General features: G+C 38.4%; 1 long non-coding RNA gene across 4 annotated transcripts in view; it reads right to left on the reverse strand.

The window, feature by feature from the left end:
• LOC102066250 (uncharacterized) overlaps window positions 1–10,101 on the reverse strand; it is a 125,448-nt gene extending 115,347 nt beyond the window's left edge. For all 4 annotated transcript variants that reach the window (XR_012580441.1, XR_012580440.1, XR_012580442.1 and 1 more), the window contains exon 1: window positions 9,906–10,101. This is a non-coding gene — a long non-coding RNA (uncharacterized LOC102066250). The remainder of the gene's footprint in view (window positions 1–9,905) is intronic.
• Window positions 10,102–12,104: the final 2,003 nt, after the last annotated feature.

The raw sequence follows: 12,104 nt of genomic DNA on the forward strand, positions 1-12,104 counted from the left end.
CTTACATGTAATTTTAAAAAAATAAGCATTCATTTTAATACAAAGAAGACAACAGAGACTCTTGGAAGACAAAATCTATGTAGGTTAGTCAAATACCACTTATTTCAATTTTTGTATCATCACTTGTATCATGACTCTTCAAATCCACATTGTTAAAGATGTTCACCAAGGTGCATTTACTACAGTAGTGTCAAATCTCTTACAATTATGTTGCCTTTACATTGCTCATAGGGACCACAGATTTTTACTTTGCTGAATAATTACTTCAGGAACCATACACTAAACATAATGAGATGCAGTCTGCTCTGGCCACCAACATCTGACAGATCTTACCAAGGTGTATTCCTTGTTGTTATGACTCACACTGGTCTATGGCTTTCCATGTTGAAGACTCTGTTTTTCAGGCTTCCCTGCCGTAACAAAAAGTACTTAGAACTTTTGAAGAACACCGTAAGTATTCTTAAAGCAAAACCATTTTTTGAGAAAAGTCCTGCTCTGAAATTAATGAAGCATTTTAACCAACAGAAATTAATCATTCATTAATTTGTCTTGCTAGTCTTCATCTCAGGGTTCTGAGACAAATGAAATGAGAGGTCAAGGGATGTCTTGGGAGATGAAAGTGCCATTCACTGCAATTATCTGCAACATAAAGTATTTTAAATCTCAAGATATAGCTATCCAAGAAGCATGAGAAGCAGCAATGCAGTCAAAATTAAATTTTTCTCATTAATAGGAATGTACATTAATGTGCATTTGTCCTCAATATTTACCCTGCTTTAATTGTTTTAGTGAACTAAAAAGGCATGTGTTTCAAATTACATGGAGATAACTGCTGATAACTGCTGTTCACACTACAGGAATCCTTTGTTAACACAATGCTTGCCATACTTTGAAGGATTTTGGAGAAATAATTTTGAAAGAACTAAGTCACAAACTTTGTTCAGTATAAGCAGTGAGTAACTTCAAAAATAATGCAGCTGACTTTTTTTGTTCTGCTTAAAATGGATTTAAAATTTTAGATTTATTTTAATATGTCTGATAAAATTGTCCTATCTTTAACTCCCATCTATATTTATTTTAGCATGTGAAATGCATTGATAACTTAAAAATTATAAAATAATTATGAAAGAATCAAATCAGGTGTATATGTATCATGAAGTGGTGTAAAAAATTACACCTTTTAATAGCAGTCTCTAACAAGATAGGTTTTCCATGGTAATAGCGTGAAATTCTATATATAGGTGGATGCAAATGCAGCGAATAGTCACTATTTCTCTTTGAAGAAAAAATTACATCAGCTTGAACTTCATGGTTTTATTTCCTTTCTCTTTGTCAAGCAGCCATATGCAGTTAACAGCAGTAATGCAAGTATTTGCTCCACTTCAAATGAAAACAGTCAGATACTGCTGTCAAAGACATTAATATGTATTTAGTGAGTTCACAGAAATATCCCCTGGTTTTCCAAGGGATGTGAAAACTGTCATAGTACAAACTTTCTCCAAACTATGATCTCCCTGGAACAAACAAGACATCCCCTGATTTAGTGAAAATTTCAGTGTCTACAGCATTAATGTGTGAACGCTCAGAAAACATAATCCCCTCAGTACCTGCGCATTACTGAGACTACAGAGATAAAGTCAGTTTTATGATTTTGAAAAATAACTGGCAGCACTGAAGAATGAACCAACCAATTATGCCCTGAAGCAACCAGTGTGACTTTGAATAGAAATAAGGCATTGTAAGGTTATTTAATACCATATTTCAAAGAGAGTGTGACGATTTGCTCATCTTCTGCATGTAGTCAGTGTTTTCTTTGTACAGTGCAGGATACCGTGCTTAAATAATTGTTGACATTTTATGCACATGGTGCATATATTCTGGAATATAATAATGATTAAAGGAGCTTCCTGAGCCACTGGAGACAATATATGTCATTGATAGAATGCCGGAAAAGAGAAAGCATCAACAAACCAAACTCACAGAAAGTGTTCTATAGCTAATAACAACTGCCCTCCTGTCACCTCAAAATGAGAGGAAGGTTAGAGTACAAAAAAATCCTGTCTACATGCTAGCTGAGGGACTCTTAGGAAGCATATTCTTTATACTCTGGCCCCTTCTCCCAACCTTGATTAGTGATCTCCAAGGATACAGTGACAGTTCTGCAGATTTGGTGTCCATAGGTTATGTTGCTAGAAATATTCACACTCATGAATATGTTGTTTTGCTAAAATATCCATCTTATATTTCAATTAGAGTTTTCTAGTTTTTATAATAGAGCTCATATGTGGATATCATCTACTGCAGTGACACACTGAACTTCTGTATTTAGGAAGGAGCAGTCTATTGGCAGACAGGACTGTGGCATAGATGTTGCTTAGATGCCTGTTTTCCGGAAGAATGCCAATTCAGTCAAATGGATTTACATGTTTTTAAGGTCAGAAGGAAACATTAGGATAAACTAATCTGAAAATCTGTGTTAAAAATCTGTACTTGTAGCACACTTCTGTATGTAGCACATACAGAATTAAAATTAAGCTGATAATGCTAGAATATTTACCACCCATCTAGAATTTTCTGTCTAATATCAAGTTACACAGCATCAGCTCTGTGAGACAGAGAAACATTTGTATTATGTTGAAGGGAAATAGACACATGGATACATAAATACACATGGAACTTGGACATAGCACAGCACATAGATTTATGCTGTCACCTAACCAGAATTAAGAAATAGCTAATTGCCATATCCATTCCAATGCCCAATCTACAGAATCTCATTTCCAGCGAAAGTAATAGATTATGGATATGGATATGGATATGGATATGGATATGGATATGGATATGGATATGGATATGGATATGGATATGGACCAACCATCTCTTTGAGAGATGATGGTGTAAGTATCTGAGCAACTGACACCACTTCTGTGCCATGTATTTCCTTAAACTCCAGTACTGAAGAACACCGTGGACTTTTTACCCCAGTTTCTCACTACTGTTCCCAAACTGAAGCATCTTTATGCAGAGCATAGTACCATTGCATAACCTGGTCTTAGAGTTTCTTCAGCTCCCCATTTCCAAGTGCTTGAAAATTTCCCTCCAGGAAGGAAAAGTCCTTCCTACTAAGCAGATTAGAAAAATAGTTTACTTTAAAAAGGTGGTATTGAGCCTGCTTCTGAAAGTAGAAAGCAACCTAAGAGTGAGAAATGCACAATACAATTGTCCAAATACAACACCTTAGAAACCACAGTGGGGAGTCAGGGAAATTAAAAGAGTCACAAGAATGCCCTTGCTGAAGGCTACATCTCCCTCTTTCTATTCAGAAAGAGTTGTTCCAAAACCAAGAATAAACTGGGATTCAGAGAAGGCTTTCATGACACTTACCTTGTTAGTTAAATAGACCTATGAATCCACACAGGTATCACTACCCTTGGGCTGTGGCAGCCCTGGGATTTCTAGGAAAGGTAGTAAAGCCCAAAGATGCAGTGCATAATTTTTAGCTAAATTTCTCAGGACCGGAGGGAAGGGCACATCTTCTGCAATGAATTTTCTTTACAACTTTTTTATGTGGGAGGCCAGAAAGGGGTGTGATAAGGGATCTAGTTGCAGGCCTTGGGAGTGAAGCAGAAATAAAGACAGCAGTTTTGGTGGTAATTCTAGTTCACTTAGCCAGATAATGTTTCCATGATTCTTTACAACTACTTCCCTCTTCATGCCATTGAGCTTTTCTATTCTCTAATGCTACTTTTCTTTCAAAGTAAAGATGTAACATGTACCTTCTGTATTTCCCAAAAGCAAAGGAGACATGGCTACAGAGCTAGATATTTTTCCCACTAAATGGAGAAGGACAAAGATTCATGTGCATATTGCTCTGTGTGATAACTGGAGAGGGCAGAGTCAGTCTGCAGTGGTTTCTGTAATAACATGACCCAAAGTTACCTTTTTAGATTTCTTCAGTTTAGCATTTCTCACTCTCTCCTCTCATTTCAGTGCCTGAAAGTAAGACTTGTTTGTGAAAAGGATTTTCTGTTCTCTTCTATTTTTTCATTTGATCTTCATAACCTTAGTAAGATCAGAAATTTAACTGTCTTCCATCAGTCCTAAACTCAGTGCATGACAGGTTTCTTGATTTGAGATAGATGCATTTCTTGTCACTTATTTCATGTCTCAATGACAGCATTTTTCATCTTCTGCATCAAGGATTTCTCCTCTGTTTCTCACTTTTGTTTTTCATGAGCCCTTAAGTTGCCATCCATTAAAGTAAAAAAAAAAAAAATAGAATCAAAGAATCACAGAATCATATAGGTTGGAAAAGACCTCCGAGATCATCGAGTTCAACCTTTGATCACCACTTTGATCAACTAGATCACGGCATTATGTGCCATGTCCAGTTGCTTCCTGAACACTGCCAAGGATCGTGAGCTCACCACCTGCTTGAACAGTTCATTCCAATGTTTAACAACGCTTTCCATGAAGAAGTTATTCCTGATATCCATCCTGAAAATTCTCTGGCACAACCTGAGGCTATGTCCTCTCATCCTAACAGATATAAAGTATCTCAGCCTTTTCCTGATCCTTGGTGACTATGCTCCCCTGTCTTTCCAATAAAGACGGTGATTCTCCTTGGCTCTCTTTTTGTTGTTAGCATATTTATAAAAGCACTTATTGTCTTCCACAGCAGTGCCATATTTCATTCTAGTTTAACTTCCACCTTTCTAATTTTCTTTCTACATGGTCTAATGCCATCCTTACACTCTTCCTGACTTGCCTACCCCTTGTTCCAAAAGTCATAAAGTCCTTTTTTTTCCTGAGTTCCTGTGAGAGTTCCCTGTTCAGCCAGTCTGGTCTTCTTCCCCAATAGCTCCTGCTTCAGCACATAGGGCTGTCCTGCTCCTGCACCTTGAAATCCTAACTTCTTAATAGACCAATCTTAATGTATATGCTACTAAAATTTACAGACAATTTCATTTTCATTCTTAACACTTTCAGTCAAGAAAATTGGTGGCCATCTGTGTAAGAGAATCAATGTTATGTTATATTATTAATCAATGTGTACTAAATAACTGAGAACTCAACTTCTAGGTAAAATAAGACTGCATGAGCTTGCTGCAAAGTCATTTTCTTGTACAATGTTAAGCTTGCACTCTTTGCTAGGCCTGACAAATGAGTTAAAAGTTGAAATGTAGTTTTAAGACAGACTGCTAAACAAGGTTAATTTTTAAAGATAGGATGTGCCAGAATGTGAAATGAGTGCTAGCATAACAAAACTGGGGCTCAGCTTGCAGATAAAACAGTTTCCAGTGGCTTCCAATGCTATTTCAGCATAAAACTGATCCTGTCTTTTTCCTTTAACTTTCACACTTTCAGCTCTTTAACCTCGGCAGAGGAAGATCCCCAAGAGGTTTTGTCTGTTTAAAAGTTCTCATCAAGAGTTTTTCAAACTACAAACTATTCTATCATTGAATTAAGTGTACACATATATTAAATGTGCTGAAATAGCAAAAAATAACATAACTGTGCATTGAGATGTTCATGAAAAGCAATGCAAGTTTTCCTTTCAAAATGAAAAATATGGCATTACAGTACCTTTACTTCACAAGAGAATGATTTCATATATAAATGGATGCAATCGAGAAATGTTCAGGCAACCGCATTGCTTCACTGGCTGAACATCCCTAAGTACATTATAATTTAGGTCTTAAGGTTTAATTAGCAGAATACAGTTTGGGCAAATGAACAGCATGGAGGTGCCAAAACATGCAATTCTAAAAATAGAAGCCCATAAATCTTCCCGCTGTGGTGCACATATGCATCTGTACAGTATCTGATGGATTGAAAACTCTGCCTGAGAACAGCATTAAGATTCGCAGCAGCAGAGGAACTCGACTGAACAAATTTCATAGGGCAGCAGGAATTTATCATGTTTGTTCTGTCAATGTAACTCACATCTCACTCACTAAACCCCATAAAGGAGCGCAGGAAGCAAAGAGAGAAAGGCAGAGGAGAGGAAATGGAGTGATATCAAACAGGGATTTTTTAAAGAGATTTATACATAAGCTACTTTGAGACTACACTGCTTCTTGAGAAAGCAAGAAAATGTAAAACAAAAGAACCATTAACTAGTATATTGTTTTTATTTTGCACTATGTTTCATGACATAGTGCTTTTTTAAGGTGCTCTGTCAAAATACCAATTCCCAAACCTTTTCAAAGGAGCGCATACAGTATTTCCACCTGAAGAGAAGTAGATCATAAACCCATAAGGTGTGCTCCTACAGCAATTGCTTTGACAGCTCTTAGGACAGTAGCCAACAGAAATGTTTTCTTCAGAAAAAGGATATAAAATGAGTCTATCCAGTCTTTCCTGTTCTTATTTGGCCTTTGTTTGAATCATGGTGCCTAAAAAACAGTCTTCCTTTCCGGATAGGATAGATTTGCTCTGAGTAATTGGCAAGTAGAGGTATGAAAAATCATACCTTGATTGGCTTCAAGATCATTATATAAACCCTAGCTCAGAGGAGTCCATATGAGAGAGAATTTTCTGCCACCGTACCCATCTGAAGATGGTAAGTAAGCATCTTTGGTCTGCCTTATTTATCAAGGTGACAGTATTGTTTCAACCACGAATTCTACCAGCTAGGTTTCATCATTGGGGGTAGGATTTGTTTTGGAAGTGTAAAGGTGAGAGTGAACTGCTGTTGTTGAACTCCAAAGGACGTCTGAGGACATGTGCAGGATATGCCATGGGGCAAATGACTTGAAGATTATGAGGAACAAATAAGATTTAGTATCAAACTCCAGATCAGTAAGCATTGTGGGTTGACTTTTTGGAGCGCAAACACTTCCTAGGAAATATTCAAATCATGTCTGTGTAGACAGAGATCCCCAAAGGTGATTTTTCATTGGCATATCACTGTGGTGAACTTTGCAGTCAGTGTCACCAGACTGTTAGCAGCACACAGTTCACTGTACAGAGACGTGACAGATGGTGACTCTAACTCCTGTAAGACAGCAGGAGCAGAGCTGATATCCCAGTACAAAGCCAACTAGCTCAGCATCAACACAGGACCTGACAAAACATTTCTGCACAAATGAGCTAACCAGATATGGAAGGAGAGCCTTCTTGTCTCTCCTTTGCAGGGAGACTTAGGGCACAGTTTCTCCCTCAGTGCAGAGAAGCTCAGGTATGGAAATCTGTATAACCTGCAGAAACAGAAGCAGGAGCAGCTGCTCCTAAGCTGTTACAGAGCAATCAAGCAGATTAGAGAGGTGCTAAAGACCAAACAATTTTCTCTACATGGTGCTGTCACATACAAGTCTCTTAACAGCTCTGCACCATGCTCCGTTTTCCACTGTACTGACGTCCTAAAAAACTGCTCCTATCTTAAGTGGATAGTGCTTACCATGGCTGTGCAGTGGCAAAACTCCAGAGGCCCACCCTGTCTTCTTAAGATTCTTGGGCATAAATAGGTTTTCCCCGTTTCCATGTGTTTTTTTAATGTGCCTTTGTTATTTTTCTAAATAAAAAGATTGCAGTGAATCCATAATCTCAAGGACTTCTTGAACTGTACCAGGGGAATGGTGTCTCCAAAAGTAACCACAGAAAGTGGATTTAAAATTCAAGGAGCTGCAAGGCAGGAATAATGTACCAGAATGGGGTTCAAACCTTTATTTTATTGAGAGAAAGTCCTTTTGTGTAATCTGATTCAAGTAGTTTTGCCTCTTATTGACATCTGACTAAAGATTCCTGAGCTAAATAAATGAGCTCTCAGAATGATTTTAAGAGAGATTAGGTGTTTCTTGGACCTTTTCCTGAGAAAACATTGCTTTTGACTAATGTCTTAGAACCTATCTCACAGCGATCGCAGTAGAGGAAAGACAGTGAAGGATTGTGTGGAGTAAAGCATGTGCCTTCAGCTGGGTTTAATAACAGATCAGGGCTTTCTGCTGCGTACAAAATGGAAAGTAAGCTCAGTGGATGCTCTGTCTGCCTGTGGAGCTGTTTCTTTGATTCAAGAGAGTGGAATAAGTCTTACTTTTAAACTTTTTAATTAAGACAAAGCTTGGTGGGATTTTTGTTTCATTGGTTAGGTTCTCCCCAAAAAGGCTATTTTAGGTGTAGACTGTTCCGGTCTGTACAGGAAAAAAACACAGTCTCCAAATAGACCTGACAACTTGTCTTTTTTTCAGACATTTTCTTAAGTACAGGCTAACTGGAATGTAAGAATCATCTATAAAACAGCCTCCTCATGTGTTGATGTGTGAGAAAAAGCTCAGTACCTCACATCTAAAATTCTACCTTACATTGTCAGAAAATGCAGATTGAGAGCAATGATTTAGTGAACAAACACTTCAACCTATGTTGTGATATTTCATTCCAAAACTTCCCTGGATGACCCCACATATTTAAAAGCAGTATGAAATGTTTCCTTCTAGTCAAATTATTTATTTTGAATATTTTTTTAATATTCCTAAACATAACTGTCTTGTGACAGCATGCTGAACAGATATGCAACAATTTATTTCGCCATTTACAATGAGCAAATTTCACTAAATTCATTACAGGTATTTTCTGCATTTTAAGGAAACAAGAAAGATTGGGGTCATCAACATAAAAATACAACATTTGCAGCTTGCTATCTCTACTACTATATTCTTCCTAAAGAACATTTCTAAATGGGGGAAACAACTGGTATCACCATAAAATAATAACCCACACCATCAGGTGTAAGTTCATACAAGCTTGGAGCTGTAGGGTTCATTTTATGTTCATTATCTGGGGGTGGAGTTTGGACTCCAATTTCTTGCTGTTGCCATATCTCAACGACCCCAGAGGTGCTCAGAAATACACTGAGAGTAATTCACATAAAACATAGAGACAGGTTGGACCAATTTGGGGCACTATTTTCAACTGGATTCTCTTTTCTGTTCTCTCTCAACAAACTCTTCTCTTCCCCATTCCCACTCTCCGTGTTCTTTGTTCCTGAACACAAATGAAAAGAACAAAGCAAAACCAAAGAAAATTTGTGAGTGCAGTGCTTCTAATTCTGCTGTAACCCACTGCCTGACCAGCAGCTGCTGTCTGGCACTGTGGCTGTGCTCTGCTGCTTTAACAGTTTGAAGAAAAGTAGGTTAGCACCCTTGCTATTATTAATACCTCATCAAAAAGGACATGAGAGCAATCAGAGAGAAGAAATGAGAGCAGGTGGGAGGGGAGGTGTGGAATGAGGAAAAAGGTGTCAGGGAACCATTTGTTCATTCTCTGATGACCAGCCAGTTGTTTTCCTAACCCCAAAGAATGAATAAGCCCTGACAACAAATCCTGTAATACTAATGACTAATTGCATATTATTTGGCTGCAATTCCCCTGTGATAATTCAAGATGGACAGTATACTATGTCATGATAAATGCTGTTAAGGATATAATCTTCCCCATTCTGCCAGTTTGGTTTGCGTTATGTCTAGAGAAAGATGTTTGCTGGAGAGAGAAGAGGAAGCACATAAATTCTCCTTCTAAATCCCATATCTTTTCTCCCTTTCTATGAGCCTCACATTCAAGTTAGTTGTATTCATAGCCAACTAGTCAAAGGTGAGGGCTGAACTCTCAAAAGGGATGAGAAAAAATCTGTTAGGTTGAAAAATCCATAAGGCATACAGTGACCAAGAATAAGAGTCACTATGATTTAATAGATCATTAACCTACACAGCATAGACACTAACAGGCCTAGAAAACTCAAAGAGGAATTTGTTTGCCTATTATCACACATTTATTAAAAGGCACTGTTTGTCTTTTCCCAAGCAGATTAAGGACTAATCCTTCTTAGCTCTAAATAAAAGAAAGTTTTCCCAAATAAAATGGCGTAATACAAAGACCAAAACAAAAACTTAAGGAAAAAAAATACCTACTGCCTACTGTTCAACATCAGTTTGAGGCTCCTGTAACATCTCTGTGTTAGGTGGCTTCAGCAATTTCTGTCCCATGGTTCAGCTGTTTGCAGGAGAGAAGTAATAGTGGTGAAGCACTCTAGCTAAAAGAGGAGGAAATTTCTGTCTCCAGATCCCGTGTTGTCTTGGTTCCTTGTAATGCCCAGCAAACAGCAGGACAAGCACAGCAGGCATGGCAGGGGGGCAGGGAAGCAGCTCTTGAGTTTCCTTGGCAAACGTCCATAAAAGCACAGCCTCAGGGCACAATCACTGGTGTGGCAGAGATCCAACCCAGCAGGGGAAAAGTGAGTGAGCCTGCCAGGCTGGCTGGCTGCATTGGTTTGCTGTGCAGTCAGGTAATTGTTCAGGCAAATACAGAAGTGCTGGGATCTACAGGTGGGAACTGGGCATCAAGAATAGGGCAAGGGTGTCTTGGTGGATCCACAGAGGGGAGAGCAGGACAAGGCTACTCAAAAAAGCAAACTGTGGGATGTGGTAGCTGTCCAGTCAACTGCACTCTGAAGAGGGGGCCTAGGGGTACATTTGCCCCATTTCTCCTGATGAAACTGCCATAAGGAGGTCTGAAAGTCCCAGGGCTGCATTTCATGCTCCCTGCAGGTGAGCTTTTGCAGTGCTTGGAGACCTAGGCTTCACATTGAGGCATCAGTGCCATGATGCAAATAGAGTCAAAGCTGTGATTCCCAAGGTGACTCCTAACCCAGTGATCCAGTGGTCTCCCCAGCAGTTGTCATTTAGGTGAAGGACCAGAGAAATACAGTCCAAAAATGGGGAGAAGTTGTTTCCATGGAAGACACAGGTGTGAGTTCAGAGATTTCCAACACTGGATTCACCACAGAGGAAAGCACGTAATGGAACTGCAACTTAAATCCATTTAGTGCTCTGTCAGTCAATGGGGTTAACTTGAATTAACCTCTGTGTGTGGAGTTCAACTAATGAAAGCTCCAAAATTCCTTATACTGAACCTCTGGTAAACTTAAACTGACAGGCTTTTTGTTTTATTGTAGGTCTTTTTGTTTCGTTGCAGGATTTTTGTGTACATGCTATCTCATAATCAATAGTTGTACTTTGCTGAAAAAACAGAATAAACACTATGTGCTTTAGGGAATAAAGTGGGTTTAGCAGAATTGTTGAGCAAATGTAAAAATTCCAACTACTCAGCTTGTGCCTATGAATCCACAGTAATAAACTTGTCCAACTCCATGAATTCTCAGCAAGCTGCAAGACTTAATCTTTAAATATGTACACACACATATATATATAAATGACACTGGTGAGCCCATTCATTTTGGGATGGAAGAGGCTTATCTCCTTCACAAAAGGTAATCAATGTGGTGCCAGTCTTCCTGGGACTTTGTGTACACAAAATACCATCCTATTGGTGCTGGACATCATGGCAAAACCTGAAATTAACCACTTGCACGAGTCCCTTCAGTCCCTGCTAGTTATCGCTATCAACAACAGACACTAAAATTGGAAGCTCCACTGTCCAAGGTTGAAATTGATTTCCAGATAGTAAAACAACTATGCCAACTTAAAACTGTTTCCCATAAAGCTTCTCTAGTGCGATGCTTCATTCTTTAAGGATGAAATAGGGTGTGAGTAAGAGGGTTCCTAGCTTTACATACTGCATTTGTCAGATTCACTTTTTGAATACTTTTTATGCAAACTTTCTTCTCATGACAGGATTTTTCCAAGCTTTTTTACATTCAACTGCATTTATCTATACACACTGGAATGCAGCTTCAAGTTGGGAAATCACTAAGAGACAGATCCTACAGGATGCAGAAAGCTGCTTTCTGGGCCACCTAAAACATGATTCCAGGTGTAGGAACAAAAATTACATATATATATATATATATATATATATATAACTTTTTTATTTGGACCTATGTTTTATATTATTATTTATTTTAAAAGCTCAGTACACAGTCAGTCTTTTTTATTCTTTATACATGAAATATTCCTCCCATGTGGTACCTGATATATTTTAGAGTTCATGTCCTAAATATGGTTCTAATGTTTAGGAGTTGCTAACCAGGGACTGTGAAGCCTTGATGAGATGCCAGATGAGACGGATGTGCTAGAGCGTAAAAGACAAAGATTTGTTCAACAAGTTGCAATAGGATTTTTGATTGGGATGAGAACGCAGGCATTTCACTG

This window comes from Zonotrichia albicollis, chromosome 1 (assembly GCF_047830755.1).
Source record: "Zonotrichia albicollis isolate bZonAlb1 chromosome 1, bZonAlb1.hap1, whole genome shotgun sequence".
Taxonomy (NCBI): domain Eukaryota; kingdom Metazoa; phylum Chordata; class Aves; order Passeriformes; family Passerellidae; genus Zonotrichia; species Zonotrichia albicollis.